This window comes from Equus przewalskii, chromosome 16 (assembly GCF_037783145.1).
Source record: "Equus przewalskii isolate Varuska chromosome 16, EquPr2, whole genome shotgun sequence".
Taxonomy (NCBI): Eukaryota; Metazoa; Chordata; class Mammalia; order Perissodactyla; family Equidae; genus Equus; species Equus przewalskii.
The window spans coordinates 59,813,136-59,836,639 of NC_091846.1; the positions used below are offsets into that span (position 1 = coordinate 59,813,136).

The 23,504-nt window shown below is 31.2% G+C and overlaps 1 long non-coding RNA gene across 1 annotated transcript in view; it reads left to right on the forward strand.

Annotated features, from left to right (window-relative positions):
• LOC139076500 (uncharacterized) overlaps positions 1-23,235 on the forward strand; it is a 141,364-nt gene extending 118,129 nt beyond the window's left edge. Inside the window, exon 3 of the long non-coding RNA XR_011528195.1 lies at positions 19,970-23,235. This is a non-coding gene — a long non-coding RNA (uncharacterized lncRNA). The remainder of the gene's footprint in view (positions 1-19,969) is intronic.
• Positions 23,236-23,504: the final 269 nt, after the last annotated feature.

Consider the following 23,504-nt stretch of genomic DNA (forward strand, 5'->3'; position numbering starts at 1 on the left):
ACTTTCTATTTTATACACCACCTAAAGCTAAATTAAGAAAGAATCCAGGAAAAAAATGAGACATTAATAGACTCTAAAAAGCTACAGAAGTTCTAAGAGAGATTCAAAAGGTTAGGGATCAAAGGCCTCATGTTTTCAAAGTGCACATTATCTATGCCAAATTATTATGCTAATGAGTTCCCACTGAAGAGCTCACATTTATAAAAAAGGTTTTCATATTACAAATTTAGAGTCAAAATTTCCTGACGTATTCCCTAGCCCAGGGAAACAGCCTTAACTCATAAAGGCCAGAAGGACATTATTTCCTAAAGCTGTCTCTCTTTAAATTGATGACTTTATGAAAAAATGTCTGCCAGGAAAGTTTGTTGTAATATGAAATACTCATCCCTAAACACATTTTTCCACTGTCACATTACATTACCACGAAGATGTGTTCCATCTGTAGTCTGGCTTGTATCTTTTCCAGGTATCTTATACTGAAGTAACAGTGGACTCTCCAGGTCTTAAATGCTGCTCTCATGCTAATAGATATAAGGTGCTAGTCCTGCCTGACCCAGTGAAGTTCAATGGTTTACAGCTATTATTAATGGTCTAACCTTTCTCCAGATATACTGTTATGTGTAAAGCTAATATGCAAAGCAAACTAAAACTTAGTATCTGTATTTGGAGAAGGATTTGGACTCAGAAATCTCCTGTACATGACCAGAACTTTTCAACAATCCCCGAGGCACTTTTGTAAGAACATGAGACTCCATGGAAATAACTTAGCAAATGAGCTATCTGGTATAATCTCCACATATTTAGGTAAGTAAACTGGAGGAAAAAAGATAACAATCCACATGGCTTGCATTTTACAAATAGTATAAAATAAGACTTTAACCAGTTTAGTCTTGATTCGGTGTGATTTCCAGGTTTACTAGTTCTCAAATAATTAGAAATCCATATAAAGGTGAAAGAAAATTTCAAGTTTGAAATGTTTAAGGAGAAAAATGTGAAATGTTCAAATTCAAAAATGTGTCTTCCTAGACTTAACAATTCAATAAAAAGATCATTTCATTTATTTGATTTCTACATTGATATTTACTTCACATTCATTAAAAAGTTGAAACTTATGACATGAAATTAGTGAAACCAATACATTTCTGCCCTTATTTCTAGTGTACCAAATTCCTATCTTTTGTTTTTTTCAAACAAGTTAGCATTGGTAATTCATCTTTCACAATCTGATGTCAAGAATAGAGGTCCTTATTTGGAAATCTAAAATATTTTGCTATTAGGAAACCTAATCTCAAAAATAGTCATTCTGGGCCTGGCCCCGTGGCCGAGTGGTTAAGTTCGCGTGCTCTGCTGCAGGAGGCCCACTGTTTCGTTGGTTCGAATCCTGCGCACGGACATGGCACTGCTCATCAAACCACGCTGAGGCGGCGTCCCACATGCCACAACTAGAAGGACCCACAACAAAGAATACACAACTATGTACCAGGGGGCTTTGGGGAGAAAAAGGAAAAAATAATAATTAAAAAAAAAGATCATTTAAAAAAATAGTCATTCCACTTTTGATTGATATTTCTGATAGATACTTCTTCTATCAACTAAATTCCAAAATTACTTAGAAAAATACTTAGTCTTCTCTCTAATGATTTCTTTTTGCCCCATTTGCTGACTCAGTTTATTTACAAGATTACACCATTCATTCACCATTGTCTCTCTGTCAAACAATATAGTAGGCATTAAAGTCAATAAAAGAAACATAGGGTCACAGATACAGCCTTCTAAAATGAGCTTCTTATCTATCTGGAGTCTCCCCAGATCAGATCCTGTTGTTATGGTCGTGTGTTTCCCTCATATTCCACAATTCCTGGCTGTACCTGCAACACTCTTTGCTCAGTCTTTAATAGGCGAATATTATCCAAGTTGTGATGGTAGAACCTCCTTTAATCTTAATGTTTACTCTCTGGGGGACAACCTTTGCCCCTCTGAGGAATTTAAAATGTGCTTTTTCTTTTGCATCTAAACATCTTGAGATTTTCTAAATAATCATATCCAAAAATATTCTACCAATAGATATACAAGGAAAATTAAAATGATTTGTTAAAGCATCTTTCCCAATTATTTTAGGGTTAAGTTCAGTTTTTGTACTTTCCAATCCTATAGCACATTTTTAAGTTCGACAACAGAATAGGTCTATGATAGACAAAATTAATAACATTATTTAACAAACTTGATTTTCACATCTATACAAATCTTGCCCAACATTTTCTGAGAGAAATAGTGGCAGTAAAATAAGTTTACTAGAACAATTAAATAATATATTCTAGTGGTTAAAATCATAAGCACTGACAATAACAAATGCTGACAAGGATGTGGAACAATAGGAGCTCATTCAATACTGGTAGCAATGAATAAATGGTGCACAAGGGATTTTTAGAGAGGCGAAACTATTCTATTAGAACAATAATGGAGGACACATGATATGCATTTATCAAAATGCATAGAACTATACACATAAGAGCAATCCCTAATGTAAATTATAGGCCTTAGTCTAAAATAATATACCTATGTTTGTTTACTAATTGTAATAAATGTACCACACCTATGCAAGATGTTAATAATAAAGAAAGTTGTGAGCCTGTGAAAGAGAGAATAAATAAGAACTCTTTGTACAATATGCCTAATATTCTTAAACATTAAACTGCTTTAAAAAAAAGTCTAGGGATTTCTAAAAATTAAATAGTTATAAATCTAGAAAAACATGTATAGGACTTGCATAGTAAAAACTAGAAAATGCTGATATAAATAAATGGAGAAATATATGTTGTTTGTCAATTAGAAGTCTCAATATAGTAGAGATATCATTTCTTTCCAAATTGATCTACATATATAACACAATTCCTGTCAAATCCAAGCAATATTTGTTTTAAATACAAATATGGCTACCCTAAAATATATGTGGAAAAGCAAAAGAACCAAAATAGATAAAACATTTTTTAAAAGAAGCATGAAGAGGTATGAATCAACCTATCCTATTTCAAGACTCAATATAGAGCAACAGTAACTAAGACCAAACCTGGTCATTTTAAACACACACAAATATGTGCAATGATTTTTTGACAAATATGCAAAAGAAATTAAATGAAAGAAAGATAATATTTGCAACAAATAGTGCTGGAGCAATTGGACATCCATAGGCAAAATAATAATAATAATAATAATAATAATAATAATCTGGACTTATTTCCCTCCTCACAAAAAAATTAACTCAAAATGGATCATGAACTTATTTGTAAAATGTACAACTGAAAAAATACACAAGACAGCCCCAGTGGCCTATTGGCTGAGTTTGGCGTGCTCCGCTTCAGCCGTCTAGCTTCATTTCCTGGGCATGGAGCTACACCATTTGTCTGTCAGTGGCTGTGCTGTGGTGGCGTGGCGGCTCACGTACAAAAAGAGGAAGAACCACAACAGATGTTAGCTCAGGGTGAATCTTCCTGATCAAAAAAAAAAAAAAACCACAAGATAGAATATGAGAAAATCTTCATGATCTAGGACTGAGGATAGAGAAGGTTCTTAGACTTGGCATTTAAAAGTATGAACCATAAAAGGAAAAAATGGTGAATTTCACTTTATTAAAATTTAAATCTTTTGTCCTACAAAAGACCCTGTCAGAATATTCAACAACTCCCAACAGGAAGAAAATATTTGCAAACTGTGTATGCAACAAAAGACTAATATGTAGAGTTCTTTATGTAAAGAAACTCTCTAAACAGTAAAAGAAAAATAGGAAATGGGCAAAAGACGTTATTTAACATTTCACCAGAGAGGGTATACAGATGAAAAGCACAAGAAAAATACATTAAACATCATTAATTATTAGGAAAATGTAAATAAAAACCACAATAGATAACACTTTCAGCATTATGTTGATACATATTATAATAGATATTATTTTCAACATTATGTTTAGGCAGTTCACTATTCTAGTCAATACTCAATATGTATTTTTTGAGAGACTAATTACTATAAACTAAAATTTTATGTTAAAGAATATGTACATTTTGGTGTTCTAAATATATACATAATATTTAAGATAATTTTACTGATTAGAATGTAGGTAAAAATTGTCATTTCAATTTTAAATATACACTCAATTAATTAGAGTAACTTTATGATAATACCTGAAATCTAATTCCTACAAAATATAGAAATATAAAACAACAAAATTTATAACATATAAATTTAATTTATTAGACATAAATATTATTTGACTACTCAGGAATGTTTTATTTCTACATTAATTAAAATATAGCATGGAAATGAAAACAGAAATTTAATATATTAAAACTGTAAACACAGTTTAAAATAATCAAAGAAGTTTAATTAACTGTTTCTAAATGGACTTTATGTTCTCTTAAGTACTCTTAAATGTAATTTTTAATGCTTACTTGACATATAAATAGAACGGTATAAACTGTATCCTGAATTTAAAAGCTTAATGAATATATAATTTTACTTGTAACTTTAACTAATTGAATATTAATCTTTAAAATCTTAATAAATTTGTGAATGGTCCTCTCTGAATACACACACACATGCGTGTGCACAAAACACAGACGAAAACATCAATGAAAATTCAACTCTGCCATATCATGCCAAATGGAAAGTCAGAGAAAGCTCTATGGAGGAAAATGAAGTTAAGCATAAAGTAACCTATCCTAACATCATATAGGAAGAAAAAGAAAAGTAGAGTACATAGCATAAAAAGAATCAGTGGAGAAACAATTTTAGAAGAAAGAATAGCTAGGGAGACATACTAAAATTCATTATGTGCCTTGATTTATAAGGTAAAATTCTGAGATGAGATAACATAAAAAATAAGCCTGATAAGGCAAAAATGAACTTTGAAGAGCTCAAGAAATAAACCAAAGGTCAAGAAAGTAGGGTTAAATAACTAACACATGATACATAAATTGCAAACAGAATAGATGTGGTGATAATAAATCATTGAGATTAGGAAAAAAGCTAAGATAATTATAGTGAATCCAGAAGAAAAAGGAGAAAAGAAATTAAAATTATTAAATAGATAATTTAATACATATGTAGAACAGATAAAGAATATAAAATGTTTGGATATTTGAAGTTTCTAAAGTAGAAAACTCCATTAATGGAAAATCAAAAATTTCAATATTTGAAGGAATGTTTTCTTGAGCTGAATTAACAAATGAGTTCATACATTGAGAGTAAAAGTACACTTTGATTTAGAAAAACAACCTAACCTGGTTTAAATCATTGAATTGCAAGGATAAAGGATGGAGTCTACAGATAAACAAGAAAAATAGAAGTTCACTTAAAATAAGGAAAATTCAGTCTGGATTCTGAATTCTCTATAGCAATTTTCAAAGCCAGATATGTCCATTTATTGAGAGAAAGATAATGTATTTTAAGAGGGACATTCTCTCACTAACAGTCAAACTATTAATAGTCATGACTTTATTCTAATAAGTATATTAGCCATAACAGGTACCAGGCCTAATATGGCCCATTGACTGTAGTTTGCTGACCCTTAATCTAACCCTATGTCCTCTAAAGAGAAGAATAATCAAAATATTTCAGTCAATAAAAGCTTCCTTCCAAAATGAGGCTAATCAGAAGGAAATTAAATGCAACACTCCAAAATGAAGTAAATATTCTTGAACAAGTATTCAAAAATCATCATGAATCCTGAATTAAAAAATCCATTAGAGAAATGTACAAAAGAATAGGAAAATAAAAGATTGAAATCAGGAGAGAAAGGAAGAAAAATAACAAAGCAATGGCAGAAATGAAAACTAAATTACAAGGTCCTCCGTGAAGAATAAGTTTCAATGAAAATTTAACAAAGTGCATTGAACAAAGAAGAATAAGAAAGTAAATATAAAATAAGGAAAGGAGTAAAAAGTGTCTAATAGAAATTAGTTAAAATGGAAGAGAGGCAAGGAGAATGAAACAGTTAAAATCAAAATTCTTGTAGTGGAAAAATCAAACAATAAAGAGGAAATAATATTTACATCTATAATCTAAGAAAAATTTTGAGAAATAAAAGAATTGGTAGGGGCCACCAGGTACATAGGACAATTTACCTGTAACAAAAGCTCTGAAACAACAGCTATTAAAACTATTCGACTTTAATGTTAAAGAAATAGAGGATGTTGATTCTATGTTTGGACAAGAAAAGTACAAGATGAGCTTAGAAAATCTTTTTGTACCAGACAGTAAGAATATATTGAAAAATGTTGGGGAATAGTCAAGTGATAAAGGAGATATTGAAGTTGCATCAAGTCAAAATAAATACTGTTGAAGATTTATAACCCATAGAATAAAATAATCTATGTGCCCACACTGATATAAATGAATATACAAATAAATAGGCTAGAAGAAGAAGCTCTTCAATACACTACAATTTAAAAAAAAAAAACATGTAGAAAGAATGATGGCCTTGAAAAGTTATTATTTGTAATAAGTTGAAAGCCAATCTTGTAATAATTATTTCATGAAAGATCTTCAGTGTCTGCTAAAGCCAATAAATAAAATTTCGTTGAAGTATAAAACATTTACATAGTCTCAAAATATCTACCCACAAACTACTTATTAATAATGGTAGGGGAAAATAGTTAGTTTACAGAGTAAATCCTGGCACATACTACATTAATCAAGTAATCAAACTAAATATCAGCATAAAAAGGACAAATAAAAATCATGTGCCATCTCTTCGGATATAGAGAGAAGAACCCAGTTCACTTTTGTTTTATTTCTCCAAAAAGAGTAGCCTGAAATTTATCACTAGGAAATATCAAACTCAAATTGATGGATATTCCATAGCGTAACTGATTGCTTAAGATGGCATCTCATTGTGGTTTTAACTTACATATTTTTCTATTACTTGTGAAATAGACCATAATTTTTTTATGTCCGTTTATGTTTCTTAGCATCAAAATATCTGCTGTTTCATTATTTTTGTTTTTTTAAATTTATTTTTAGGAGTTGTCTATTAAAGAATTATTTTTGGCTAAATGCACTGAACACATTTGCTTCAAGTTCTTAAAAATATGTTATTTAATGAAAGTTTACATATCCATATTTTTTATCAAGCATAAATTTCAAATCTTGCTTAACATATCCCTCCCTATTCCAAAATGACAAATATATTCTATGTCTTTCTTTTCTCAATGTTTTAAGTCTTTGCTTTTCATATCTAAGGCTTTAATCATCTTCTGGAGCTTATTTTTCTGTGTGACATGAGGGGAAAAATACAATAGAAAATTAATAGTCCCAGCACCAGATTATTTTTGGTATTCTATAAAAATAATTGCACCATCAATGAAATATGACATTTTTTATTCTTTCTTCCCAACTCTTAGGTTTTTACTACATTTTACTGTCTTACTGCATTGTCTAGAATCCCCATTCAAGAAAGAATTAAATGGCAGAGAGTTGATATATTCTAGTGCTCTTGATTTTAAAAAGAATGCTTCTGACATTCTAACATTAAATATGATAATTACACTAGATTTGAAGTAGATATCCATTATTCAGTGTAGAGAAGTTTTGTGCTACTCTTGGTTTATTAAGAGCTTTTATGATTAATCAGCATTGCACTTTATTGAATGTACTTTACTTTCTGCTTCTAATGAAAAGATTAAATGGTATTTCAGTGTAATCTTTTAATACAGTGTAATTCCATAATAGATTTGCTAGTAGTAAACCAAACTTGTATGCACAGGATAAAATCAATTTATCTTTATGTACCATATTTTTTAACAGTTGTATTTAATTTGACAATATTATCTTAAGGATTTTTTCACTCATTTTCATGTGTTGCACTGTAATTTTCCATTCTTGTACAGTCTTTGTCTAGTATTCCAAGGTACAGATAGTGTAGGGGAGGAAGACATTTCCTCTACCCACTCTAGGTCCTTCTGGCTGGAGAACAAATTAAATTCACATGGGACAGAATAACAGGAGAAAATTAAACAAAGCTTTATAACATGTATACTTGGGAGAGCCTCAGGCAAATTAAGCAACTCACCCAAATGGCTAAAGCCACCATCTTAAATATCATCTTCAGCTAAAGACAAAGGACGATGTTGGGGGTAGGGGAAGTCAGTTATGGGAAATTACCAGAAAAGTGCAGTAAAGAAGAGTGCGGTTATGATGCAGATTTACGTCCTTGCCTTCTTCATTGATAAGAGTTTCTGGAGATAAGGTCAGAGATAAGATAAAGTGGCCAATTCCAGTCCGTCATAATAGCAAATCCCAATGAGACAACAGAAAGCTTAGAATGAGGTTCAAATACTGAGAAAAGCCCTCTGGCAAATTCATCAAAAATACGTGGCAGCATCAAGTGAATTTGAAACTTTAGTACAGTGAAAGCAACCACAGCAACAATAAGAGCAACTAAAATCCAAATTTGACTTAATCTTGAATAATTAATTCAATTCTCCACATTAATTGACTGAGATGATATATGTCCATTTACAAGTACAAACATTACTTATCTAAGTTTCTTCTACATGAGATGTATGTTATACATTAAAAATTTATGAGACATAAAAATGCAAGAAAACTCTGCCATCAAGAGACAAAATCATCAATAAAACAAAAATCAGAGATTACTTAGATTTTAGAGCTATTGGATATAGACATTAAGATTATTATAATTACTCTGTTAAAGAATAAAGTGGAAAAGTGCACTATTTAAATGAACAGGTGGGTAATTTTCTTTAAAAGAAAGAGATGAATGAAAATGCTAAAAGATTATCAAGCTCATCACAAGATGTGACATGGATGAGGAAAGACTTCATGAACACTAATATAGGTCAATGGAAATTATCCAAAGGGAACCAGAGAGTAAAGAGGAAAAAAAGTAAATCTTAAAAAAGAGAAGAAAAAGAGGACAGAGCAGAATAGTTGAAGAGGTAACAGCAGAGATTTCTTTTCCAAAAGAGAATTAAATATACCAAATGATATATCTAAGAAACACAGACTTAAAATTACAAGTAGGATATATGGTACACACCAAAATTTAACATATCATATATATACTTATGGAAACTGAATTAGAGAGAAGCTTTTGAAGGTACCTGTGGAAAAATGGCACATTACATAGAAAGGATAAATATAAGAAGTACTAAATTTCTGTCAGAAATAATGCTGGACAGAAAAAAAATAGAGTGATACTGTTAATGTATTGAAAAAAAAACTATCAAGTCTGAATTCTTTACCCACCAAAATATCTTTGAAAATTAAAAGCAAAATAGAGAACTTTTGAGAAAAAAACAAAACAGAGAATATATTGCTAGCAAATCTGTGCTACAATAATATTAAAGAATTTCTTCAGGCAGAAAAAAATTTGGATTTACACAAAGAAAAGAAGAGCCTTAGAAATGGTAAAAAAATAAAGGTAAAGATAAAAAGTTTGTTTTTTGTTTTTAATAATTGTAAAAGTAATTGTTTTTAAAATAAAAAGAGCTAAGGAGTCAGGCAAGGCAAAGTTGCTTTTCCTTTTAAGATATTTTGTTCCATTTAAAGTTTCCACATGACACACACGTAGTGCTTTGGAGAAAATAGATAAATTGGTTTAACAGAAAAACAATATATATATAGTGAATCCTAGCTCAAAGACCAAAAGATTATAAATAGAGATCTAACTAAAAATCCGATAATACTTAGACAGAATCAAAAAAAATTCAGTAAACCCAAAAGAAGGCAGAAGAGAGGGAAAATACACAATAACCAAATCAGATGAATTTTAAAACTAATATGGTTTGTTGATTTAAATATAACTATAAAAACAAAGACATTAGTGATGCTTTTAAACAACCCAATAAAAATGTGGATATTACCAAACTAGATAAAAAAGGAAGACCAAAACATACCCTCTATATCAGAAATCTACCTTAAATATAAATATGTAGATAGGTTAAAAGTAAAATATTGGAAATGATATGTGTATTGATATCTCATAAAGCTTCCATATGTTTTAAAAAAATCTTTATTTTCCCTCATTTTTATATGACATTTTCACTGAGTTTAGATTTCTAGGTTGGCCATTTTTGTTTCTTGATTATTTGTTTGAGTTTGCTTTGTTTTCCCCTCAATACTCTGAGTATGTTGCTCCATTGCTTTCTAAGTTGTATTGTTTCTGGTGAGGAATCTGCTGTCATCCTGACATATTCTTTTGACATAACATGATATTTTATTCTCTGGCTAATTATCACTGGTTTTGAGGGATTTGATTATGTTGAGACTTGTGATAGTTCATGCTCCTTGTGTTTTGATTTTGTTGAACTTCTTAGATCTGTGGCTTAATCACTTTAATCAAGTTGAAAATTTGTGAACCTTATTTTTAAAAATATTGTTGGTGACTCTTACTTTCCTCTCCTTTGGGAACTCCAACTATACAGATATTAAGCCACTTGAAATTTGCTGTAGTTCACTGGTACTGTCTTCATTTGGTAATTCTTTTTACTCTCTGTGTTTCAATTTCCATAATTTCTATTGCTACGTTTTTAAGTTCATTAATCTTTTCTTCCATAATATATAGTCTTCTGTTAATCCATTTCAGAATATTTTTCACCTCAGCCGCTATAATTGTAATCTCTTAACACTCAACTTGGATGATTTTAATAACTTTCACATGTTTACATAACTTTTTGAACATACAGGATACAGTTATAATGCCTGATTTTCCTTACTCACCATTCTACTATCTGTGTCATTCTGGATCAGTGTTGCTAGATTGATTATTCTCCTCATTAAGGATTGTATTCTCCTGGTTCTTAGCATGCATGGCAATATTTGCTTGTAGGTAAGACTGTGTGGATTTTACCTATTAGGGTGCTAAATATTTTTATATTTCTATAAAAATTCTTGAACTTTGTACTGGAGTTCAGTTACATTATCTGAATCTATTTGATCCTTTCAGGTCACGCATTAAAGATTTGTTAGGTGGGAACAGTGCAGCATTTAGTCTAGATCTAAATTGACCTCACTACTAAGGCAAGACTCTTCTGAGTAATATACTCAATTCTCAATGAATTAGAAGGTTTTCTACCTCCTGGCAATTAGATGTGATTTCTAGCCCCATGTGAATACTAAGTATTATTTCTTCTTCTTTTCTCAGTCTTGGATATTTTCTTCACACACGTACTAGTCAGTACCTGATGAATATTGTAGGGGGCCCCTCTGCAGATCTCTGGATCTCTCCCTATATTTGGCTCTCTGAGCCTGTCTCTGTCTGCCTTGACTCTTAAGTCTGTCTCCACAGATCAGGAAATCTTTGGTTTCTGTATTGGTTCCCCTTTTATCAGTTAGGAAATTGTTTGAGGAAGTGAGGTGGGACAATTGAAGCCTTACTTCATTTATTTATCATGTCTTAGGAACTATTATCCTTCATTTCCTAATATCCTGTGTTGGAAAACCATTGTTTCATATATTTTCTCTAGTTTTGGGGGGCTATTCCATGTGAGATAGTAAATACATTTCAAAAATAAACACAAACTAGATTTAAATGATGACAGGCATATTAAATTAATCCATGATTTAAAAGACAATTTATCTGTAGATTATTTAAAAATACTTTGAACATCAAATCAATGCCTTGAATAAATTTGTATTGAGCACCTATTACATGTTAAATATTAGGCAATTCATGAGAGAAAAACAGTTAATGAAAAAATACTTGAGGTCAGGGCCTGACCCCATTGCCTAGTGGTTAAATTCAGTGTACTCCACTCTAGTGGCCCAAGTTCGTGGGTTTGCATCCCAGGCCTGGCCCTAAACCACTTGTCAGCTGTGCTGTGTCAGTGTCCCAGATACAAATTAGAGGAAGATTGGCACAGGTTTTAGCTCAAGGCTAATCTTTCTCAGCAAAAACATCCAAAAATACAAAAAATACATAAGCTCCTTGATCTTTAGAGAGTCTAAATGTACCAAGGAGATGGGCAAGAATATGCATTTTAAAAATGTGGTAAGTACTTTGGTAGGAGAAGTAGGTTATAGGAATGCATCTAAAGGACATACATTAAAGTCAAGAAATATGAGCTAGTGGTAATAATATGCAAGCTGGGAGCTGAACAATAAGTAAAATTGCCAAGGAGACTCAACATATACAAATGCCTGGAAGGATAGATTACACAGTATATTTGGAAATCTATAAGAAATTTTGAGTGGTAGGTGGATAGGGTGAAGATCAGAGAATAAGAAATGAATTACATAGAGGGGATGGCCTGGTCTTGAAATTGTTAAGTTCATATGCTCTGCTTTGGTGGCCCGCGGTTCACAGGCCTGGATCCTGGAAGTGGACCTAGTCACTGCTCATCAAGCCATGCTGTGGCGGCATCCCACATACAAAATAGAGGAAGATTGTCACAGATGTTAGATCAATGACAATCTTCCTCAAGCAAAAAGGTGAAGATTGACAACAGATGTTAGCTCAGGGCCAGTCTCACTCACAGGAAAAAAAGAAGAATTACACAAAGTCTTGAACATGAAGGTCACTGTAAAGCAAATATTGAATTTCCCCAAGGAAGGTCTTGCAGAAAAGTTACATAATTAAATCTACTCAAGTGCTTTTGCAGAATATGGTGTAAATGAGAGAAAAAATGGAATGAGGAAGACCACTCAGACAGTTGGTTACAAGATTTATTCTGACATGACATTACTGAGGAGTATGATGATAGCAGAGAATGGTAATAGATAAATTGGAGAGATGTTGAGTATGTAGATGTAGGGACTAAAAAGTGGGAGGAGTGGTACAGGAAAATACATAGTGAAGACTGACTCTCAAATCTCAGATTTGTGCAACTGGTGTCCATAGCTTAGGCAAGGAAATCAGGAGGAAGAAGTAGTATTTTGTTACTCATGAATTATTATAACTTCATTGTAATAATGCTTTAATTGCTCATTTGGTTACATCTAAAGAAAGAATGTATAGATAAATCGTTTTATGTTAGATTCCATTTTTCATTCTCAAAAGGATTTTAAAAAAATTATTTAGAACCATTTCTTCAACAGCAAAGTCTCCCATATCTTCTTTTCAGGATTTCTTGATTCTAGGATTCCTACTGTATACAATGATTATTGTAAACAATGCTATAAGAAGTAAAAGTTTCTAGTTGACTAACGATCCAATGAATGTCTCTATGTAGATGGATTTCTAGGTTCTTGGTGTTTACGTGACTATTTGCTTTATTAAATGTTCTTTTAGGAGAGAAATTAAAGAAATAAATCTATGTGTCAGGAAAATCAAGTTTCAAGTAGTAAAAATCACTTAATAAAGTAATGAAAGAAAGATGTAGATGGCATCCTCCCCACATCCTTCCACCACATCAACAGGACTCCAGTATAACAACAGTGAATTACAGCTGACACATTGGCAAGACACAGACTCTATTTAGGGAAGAAAAAAACACAAGGACACAAGAGGAACTTGAAGCCTCTAACAACTACAGCTACAGCAAAGATTAAAAACAGCCCAACTCTTAGCCACATTAACATACCTCACTAAAGGCCTGTTTACCTAAGTTGCCGTTACCGGATACACCATGTCCAGCTTTTGACAAAAATAAAATGGATACTAAAAGTTTCTTTTTTTTAATCTGAAGAAACTAAGCAAACATAAGAAACCAGAACTCAGATATGACAGATTTTGAAATTAGCAGATAGGAGATTTAAAATAACTCTGATTGGCATATTAAGGACTCTAGTGGACATAGTAGACAACATTCAGGGAGAGATGAGTGATGTAGGCAGAGAAATGGAAATACAAAGAAAAAGATGCAAGAAATAAAAACAAAATGCTATGATGTAAATGAACAATACCTTTGCCGAGACCATCAAAAGACTGTCACAACTGAAGAAAGAATTGGTGAGCATGGAGATATGTCAAGAGAAATGTCCTTACCTAAAACTGAAAGAGAAAAAAGCACAAAACCAAAACCAGACTACACCATCTCCGTCCTGTGGGGCGATTTCAAAAAGTGTAGCATGTAATGGAAAAAACAGAAGCAGAGGAAAGAGCGAAAGGCAAACAAGAAATATTTGAAGTAGTACTGACGGAGAATTTTCCAAAATTAGTTGCCAACACCAAACCGTGAACCCAGGAACCTCAGAGAACACCAGGCGGTATAGACAACAAAACATCTACACTGAGGCATATCATACTCAAATTGCAGAAAGTCAAATGCAAAGAGAAAGTCTTGAAAGTGGTCACAACAAAAGCAAAAACAGACAAACAAACAAAAACCTTCCCCAGAGAAGAACAAGGATAAAAGTTACAGCAGATTCTCATTAGAAACCATGCAAGAAAGAAGAGTGGAGTGAAATATTTAACGTGTTAAAATAAAAAGGATCAAATCAGAATTCTGTGGCCAGCGAAATTATGCTTCCAAAGCCAAGGGGAAATAAAGATTTTTCTCAGAAAATAACTGAGAGAATTCATTGTCAGCAAATTTGTCCTGCAAGAAATGTTAAAAGTCGTTCTTCAGCGAGAAGGAAAGTGATAGATGTTAGTAACTCAGATCTATGTAAAGAAAGGAATAGCAGAGGAGAAAGGGCAAATCTATTGTTTATTTTAGTCTTAACTCATCACAAAGATGTAGATGCCAGATAGAAGATTACTTTAAGAAGTATAATACAAATATAGAAAGAATTGAGGATGTAGAGGGTATTTCAAAAATATTTGCTAGTATCTAATTCATTCCAGTTTGAGACCACAGAGATGAAAAAGACGTAGGTTTTGAAGAACTCACAGCAGACTCTAAAGCAAGTGATTATTGACTGATCATAGAAATAAAAGGAAAAATAAATGAAGATATTTATGAATCTGCTTGAGCAGACAAGAAGGACATCGTAAATTTTGGCAAATTTCTTACGTAACTTAATCAATCGGGCATTTTTACAAATATTTTTCATTTAATCTTTGGGATATCTCTAACAGACCTTGTAGATTCTTCATTTTGTAGTGGAAGAATCCGTGTCTCAGAATGATCAAATAAATTGCTTAGTTTGTCCAAGTTCAACTTCCATATATTCAACTTAAAACTTCCTGTTCTGGAGAGGTTGTGAAACAATAATGCTAACTAACTGAATTGAGCAAATCAAGTGGAAGCTATAATTTGATGGAAAAGAAAATGAACTGAAATTTTTATATCCTAAATCTAATGTGTCATCTTTCTACTTCAGCTTTGATTTTGTTTATTGTATCAGGAAATACATTTAATGCAAGGAAGGTATATTGATGTTGAAATTATTCATTTCAACATTTCATCTAATGATGTCAAGAAAATAAAACATATTTTACTTGTGTTTTTATAGAACATATTTTATGTGGTCTTCTAAAGTAGTGGAGTTCTTTAATCACTCAATATATGTGAAAAACTATTAACTATTATTCTAAACACTTAGTACATAAGTATCTATTTTAAAGGCACAGGGCCTTTAAGATTGCATCTCTTTCTTTGTAGCACATATTCTCTAGCTCAATATGATGTCCAATCATTCGTTTGGAAACATAATGTTCCATATTATTGCAAGTCATTTTATAACACTTTCAAATAATTCATTGTGGCACAAAGTAAGAATTCATCATATTTCATTTCAGGGTCCAAGGCCACAGCATGTGGCCAAGCGGACTGTGCAATGCATTATTTCAGGGTCTGCTAGTCACAAAGACTGTGCTATGCGAGACTCAGTTTGAAATTGTGCAATGCAACAGCCCGGTGTTTACTCCAAAGATAGGCAGGAAACCATGCATGATTACGAAATGCTTCAGAGGCCTTACCGTTGCATAATTAAATGGCAGAAAACAACATCTAGCTATGAAATATAAATTTCCTGGAAAACTCATCCTATGTTTTTTCCTTGTATTCATTGTTTCACACATTTTGACATATAACTTCAGAAATAGAAGTCTCACTCTTCAAAATTAATATGTGTTCTGTAGTTTTATGCTCCCAAGTGATAGAAATGGAACCATAAGGATGGCATTTCTAATAGAACGAATTGTTTCTAGTATAGTCTGGCCTATGAACCTGTCTCTATTCGGCAGTTTTAGATTTGGAAGGTTGTTATTTAAGACTCCAGTATCCTAACAGGCAACTAAAGTGAATTTAAGAGAAATTTTAATTCACTTGATTAAAATTATTTAAGAAAGTTAGCGGGGAAAATACCACCTTGTTTTTGGTTAAAATTTAATATACTTTTCAGTGTGATTAGAATATGCTAATATATCAATAAATAAGAATTTACTTTTTTGACCCAATATTCTAGATTTTGAAATCAAGTGGTTCATATGTAGTAAATCTATTGTGTAGCTCATGTTACATACTTTGCTTGAATGAAGATCATTATTTTGGCTCATTGTTTTCACTTATTGTTTTGAATAAGTATTCAGTGTCCCTGTTGTGGACCTAGTGTTATCTCTACAGAGTTCTGTTCTCATTTTTCAGCAAATGAATAAATGCATGGTTAATTTCATGCGTACATTTCAGCATTGCTAATGGGAGTTAGTGACAGAGGTTTCGTAGGCTGTATTTCCCAGCAATGATTAGTGAAACGTTTCATTTATTCTTCAGATTTCAATCCACAGAATTGACATGTACTATTTTTCTATTTCAAATGCATAGTTAAATAAATTAATGTAGCTTATAGCAGTAACTTTTATCTGCACTATTGTTGGTGCAAAAATTTTTAAAAACAGTGAATACATGATACAATATTTGTGAAGGTTTTTATATGAAATCAAAACAAAAGCTACAGAACAATGTTTGAATGTTATTCTTACATATCAATTAGGTATTTTCCTAGTACAAATTTGATTCATTTGAAAAGATAAACATATGTATTACCTTTCATTTATTTAGCTTGAGCTGTATGGAGAGCTATGAGCTGGAAGCGTGATTATTTATGTTGCACCAGCTTTCTTAAAAAAGAAATGTTGATGATTGTGTATATCCCACAATAAGAGCACAGCACAAGTTTTGAAAACTCGCAGTCTTATTGCTATATTTCAGAGGTTCATTAGTCACTACAAAGCACAATTGCCCCCATTTGGATCGTACTAAAATGAAAGCCTGAAGGAAATACGAGCTTCATGCCATAGAGCCAGCAGGAGATAATAAATGCAATGCTAACAGAGGCAACTGAAAAGAAAATCCCCATTCAGCTTGGAATCTTGGCATCATTATGGGATTACTTCACCTCCACCAAGATACAGTGATGCTCTGGCTCTTAAATTTACAAGACATTATGTCTGTGTTAAAGTTAGCCTGATAAAGTCATAGAAAATGTTATTTATGAAGGTCACAAAGATGTGTCTTTATAACCAGCAGGTCTTCATGACACTAAGTATATTCTTTTGAAATTCTTATGGAAAATACTTGGAAGAATAATTTGAAACTATTTCAGAAGAATTGTATAAAAAGCATCATAATCTTGCTATATAAAATTTGAACAATTAATATTCTTGGTACAGTCTGTACCATTTATGATATATAAAATACCTTAATGATATAAAAATGTGAAACATATATTTATAGTGTTTTTAATTTGTTCAGAATTACAAGCATTCACTAATGTCATTATTTTTCTAAACCACAATTAAAATTGGTATGTTATAGTCAAATATATCCGTGCTATTTTTTAATGCATACATAAAGTTAGGATGATTCCAGTTTCCAGTTAAAGTAATGTTGCAGTGGAATAATTCTTAATTAGACTGAAATTGTTTCTCAGACGGCTGTGACAGTTTACCTAAAATAGATATCTATAAGTGGAAGTTTTAGGTAAAATGATATTTACACTTTTTTAAAAAATTAAGGCTTCTTTTTTAGAGTAGTTTTAGGTTCAGAGCAAAATTAGGCAGATGGCGCAGAGAGTTCTCATATACTCTCTCTCCCTATTACACACTTTCCAATATTGAGAAACTATTATTAACTAAAGTCACTAGTTTACATATGGTTGACTTTGCACATTTAAAAAAGTCTAAATAAGAAGGTAGTGTCATAATAATGAAAATACTTAAAGGTTAATTTAAGGGAAGATTTAATTTATATTACTTTTATAACAATTTAAATATAACAAAATACATTTTAAAATATGAATATGTGGCTAGCATAGAAAAGACAAAATTTAGATATATTTTGAGAAGTATCTTTAATTGGTAACCCAATGCCACTTAAAAATCCTCTAGTTTTTGTGAATTCAATAATTGAACTTCTGGGCTTCTCTTACTCTTTCCACTATATCACACAATTTTCCTAGTAAAACTATACTAGAATTTTCTATGATAAAAGAGTTCATTCAAAGATGTCTGTTGCGTTTTGAAGAGCTAGAATAGGTTTAGAGTTATATAAATTATATGAGCATCTGGAGAAGGCGAGTATATACACTTATGCATGTGCCTGTACTAGCTAAAGTATGTACACAGATTTACATAAATTACATACACTTGTGGAAGAATATGCATATGCAAATATCTGTATGAGCGTATGCATATATGTGTATATCTGTATATATATATACGGACGTATATTTTTATGTATATTTTTATATATAAAGAATGCAACAGATTTTAGTTTTTCAATAAAGTGAAGCAAAGAATAGTTCTAGCAGGTTGAGGAAACTAAAATAGGGATGAAGTTCCAGAAACAATAATCCACAGCAACTATAATTTCTTATTTATCCTGCCCTTTTCATGATATTTTTGTGGTCATTATTGCTTGAGGGTAAAAAATTGCAAATGGAAAACAAGTAAGAAGTAAAGCTAAATTTGATTTTAAGGTGTATTTTCCCCCACTGATATTTTTGTCACAGTGCTGTTACTACGAAAAGCTAGGCATACCAGTTATCTCAGTAGATAATAAGACCATATCTATTTTGTTTTTAATTCACAGCAAAGATATTAAAAAAAAGACTATTTTATATATCTCATTTACTTCTACTTGGTTACATAGGAGACAAATTTCAGGCTTAAAACCAGTAATATTGCCTTTGATATTTTTATCTAAATTACTTGAAAATCTATGCTATTTATTTATTCAGTCATCTATTCAATTGTTCATAGAAACTTAGTAACTAAAATGTAACAGATGAAATTAATTTTCTTTTATGTTGGTGATGGTTTCCTTAGCTATATTTCCCGTTGTGAAATTAATTAAAATACTTCCAAGTGCATTATAGTCATCATACACTTACAATGCAATATTCATATAGCTAAGCTATTTTTAAAACTCAATCATCAAAAGTTTTTTTATAAGTGCAAAACCATAGAGAAATGATAATATTTTTCAATAATATTAAACAGTATTATTACATTTTACTTTCAAAATTACATGGAAAATGATTTTTAAGTTAAGAAGACCACTGGGCTTTCACAGATTTCATGTTTTTTCCAGTTCAGTGCACACACTTTTGTCGAGCTTTGCATTGCTGTATCCTCTTCCTTTTTTTCTCTTCTATAATCACAATAATCACTATTTTGGATAATTTAACTAAACTCCTCAGAATAAGGTATATTCATATTGACATGTTTTCAAAGAATCTACAAACAAGCTCCCCGAGGTTTTCTTTCCGTTTTTTAGTAAATTTACCTAACAATAATATTTTATTTCCTACATTCTCTATTTCATTGTTGAAGGCAGAAAATTATTTTTGTTTAATTGAGAGTCCCTGAATTTCCTTCTAACCTATTTTCAGAAAAAATGTTTTTAAGCTAATTGTCCTTTTGTACACTTTCCATATAGTTTTGACGTTTATACATATTTCCACACGTAGGTCAGCTAATAGGTATTCAGTATTATTTCATATCATTTCCCATTATTATATAACCTAGGATTACGGTATTAAAATTCTTCAACAAAAGTCAACAAATACTTAAATTTAAAGAAGCCACATGCTAGTTGTATTATGGATTTAATATTCTTTTCTCTTCTAGGACAGAGAGAAAGTTCAACACGGCAGCACACTTCTGCTCTCGTTCAAGACCTTCAGGCGATTGACAACCCACCTCTGTCGGCTTTGTATTCAAGGTCATTCGTTTCTATACATGTAATAAAATGCATGTTCTTTGTGTCAGCAATTCTCCAGAAGAAGTACTTCTGTGTCACATATTGTCTACGAATTGAGGAGGCAATAATCTATTTCGTTTAGACCATGACTCTTCTGCTGGGCTGAAAATAATGTATATTAATAGATGAAAGTTATAACCATCAGTGGCAGGTTATCTGTGACTCAGTCCCCCAATCATCTTATATGTGCCAATGAAGATAAGGAGATGGTGCTTCAATGTCAAAGCCCAGGACATCTGTGGATGCTTTTTGTGAAGCATGATGGGTATGTTCAATTTGTACTTATGAAATTCTTTGTTTAAAGTAAATTCCTGATATTTTCTTAGAACACATTCACATACATGTTTACTCAGCTAAATACATGGATAGATGGATGATAAACACCTTATTTTGCATCATTCTATTCTTTTCATGAATACCCTAGGTGAAATATGCATGAATATACATGAAATACACATAGAATAAAGTGAATTATTTGAATTACCCTCCATATGTGACATTTCCTCTCCAATCTCTATTAATTTTCTTTTAGTTTCATTTTATTTGACTCATGTTTAGTTCTATTTTATTTGGATCAATTTTCTCTACCTTCATTTTCATCGTGTCTTTCGATCTGTGCTTCCTAATGCTATATTTCACTTCTCTTATGATATTAAGTTTCTTTTCTACATTTTTACCGAACTCTGGTAGCCAATTGTTAACATTTTAATTTGGTCAATATTAGTAAATTTCCAGCAAGCATTTGCATCATTACTTCAAGGTCTTGTTTTATACCAGTGCTTCATTGGTTTTGTTTAATTTAAAGTATGTTTATTCATAATTTTTATTTGTTCTCTGTTGAGGTTTCTTAATTGTCATTGTTCTTTATTCTTCTTTTATTTTGCTTATTATTATGTTTGTATATTTTTATTATAGTTTTCTTTTTGGTTGTCTTATTATTCATCAGCTTTGAATTAGGCCAATTTTCTCTAGACCAGGTATTTCTTGTAGTGGTGAGGTACAGCTTTGCTTCAACCCAGTACACATTCCCTCTCGTTCACAGTAGATTTCCTTTAGGTACACGTTTATATATTGGCTAGTTATTTTTCTTTATATTTTTCCCTACCAGTGCCTTCTGGGATACACATGATACTTGTTTCCCTGTCCAATCTCTCTTATAACAAATTTTAATAGTACAATTTTCCTTATCTATTGTGCCAGAAAATACTTAAACTTTCTAAACTCTGCATTGTCTGTAAATTTCTCTAGAACTTTCCAATTATAATAAAGTCATTGATAAAATGTAAAATTCAGTAAATACAATAGAAGTCTTTTCTCACTGATGAAAAGATGTAATCTTTGAAGAAATTTGTTTTATTATCAGGCATTGAAATATGCAATATTTCTACATGTATATGTTGGCATAATACATTATTTTGACAAATTATTTTGGAATATAACCCACAGATTTAAACTAAGAAAGATTCACTTATCTCAAATAATTATATTTTCTATAATTTCTTGGGATTAAATCTATCATAGAGCATTATGACCATGTGAAAGCTAATTAAATTCTGTTTCTGTTTCTCTATGTCCTAGATTGGAGGTATAACAATACCATCAACTTCTTAGGCCTACTCTAAAGAGTAAATAAGTTAATACATGCAAAATTCTTGTAGGGTTGTCTCTTTCATTGCAAAATAGTCAATAAACATTAGTTACCATAGTTAGTTTTGTCCAAGTCCTTTGCAGTTAAAATCTTTCTATCCGTATTTCCTGGAATCCCCCTTTATCTTCACGTAATATGTTGGCTTATTTTGGAAGGAAGGAGAACTTTTACAATGATTAAAAAAGAAAATCTTGAAAGAAGACTATCAGGAATCAAATGTTTTAGTTGTTTGTTTAGTTGTTACTGTTTGTTTGTTTTCACCATTAGGTCATTTTGAGCACGTTTGAACTAGAAATTTCTCCCCTTTGATATATCAGAATTGGGTCTGTTATTCATTGCAGTATTTCATTTCAACTGCCTAATCTGTAACGTCTAGGCAAAGTTAACTCTCTCGTTTGGTGAGAAAAATACTCAACTCACCATTTCATCGTTTGCAAAGACAATAATATTTTCTACAATTAATCAAGGTCAATTTGAATCCTGGAGGGAAAAATATCTCTTTTTCAGGCAATAGGGACAAAACACAACTTTTGATAGTTCACATGTACTTAAGCTATTATTTATGCTGAAATCAATTATGCGATTTGATTTTATTTGTTTTTTTCCTAAATTATTCTTTAGAGGATGACTTTTGAAATCTATTTTCCTAGAATGTTAACAAGATGAACTTTTTAAAAAAATTAATAAAACCAATGTTGATCTTCCTGGAATAGCGTTCCACATATACCCACTTAAATGATAAAATCACCTCGTATTTTTAGAAAAAATAACCGCCAGCTATTTAATGAAGAGTCGGTTGATCTTTTTCAAATCTTAGTCTGAAGTCAATTATTTCTTTAAAAAGGCAATCAAACACAATTTAAAGAGAACATAGGGATAAAACTAAAATAAAAATAAATAAGTAAATAAGTGTCAACTACTATTGTTGGTAATAAAAACAGTTGCTTAAAATGGTGTGCATTTTCCCTTCAATGTTTCAGTAAAGTAATGGTAAGCAGGAAAATTTCTACTAGATACTACTTTAACCTTTTTCTGCAATTGACACAATGTGTATATTTCACACATTTTTACTCTTGATTACAAGTTTTATAGACATATAACTAAAATAGGGCTCAAAAGGCCACGGAAAACCCAATGAAACACTCAAAAATGTGTCAAACATGGGACAGTCTTCACTATATTTGATCTGAGTTTTCTGTCATATCTGAAGATTGTTTATGAGAATTTTGAGAAAGGGCTTAAACCTAAATCATCGTATATAAATAATCAAATGAATCATGTCTAGTCATTCAGAAAAAAAGTTCGTTTGACTGGTTTTTTTACCCAAAATTGTATGTTTCCCATATTTCTACTGAATGGATTTTTGCTTCTACTGATGTCATTGAATAATTTTTGAAATTGAGTTTTAGGTCACAAATTTAAATAATATGTTTTCTATATCATTTCTTAAGAAAATAGATGTTATACTTTAATAAATGCTTCTCAGAATATCTCTGGATGATTTTATGAATTTATTTTACTATTAATATTTTGGATTGTAGTATTTTATTTTACATAAAAATGGTTGCCATGTGGTATGATATTTTAATATTTTGTGGGGTATATTTATTCTTGTATTATGATCACAAGTTCATTTGTCATATAACTCAAATATATTTAGAAAAAGTAATTTATCTATGATTTTTTTTTTTCACCTGAGCTTCCATCCGTTCTTCCAGCCACTGAATAATGTTGAAAAACTACATATATTTTGA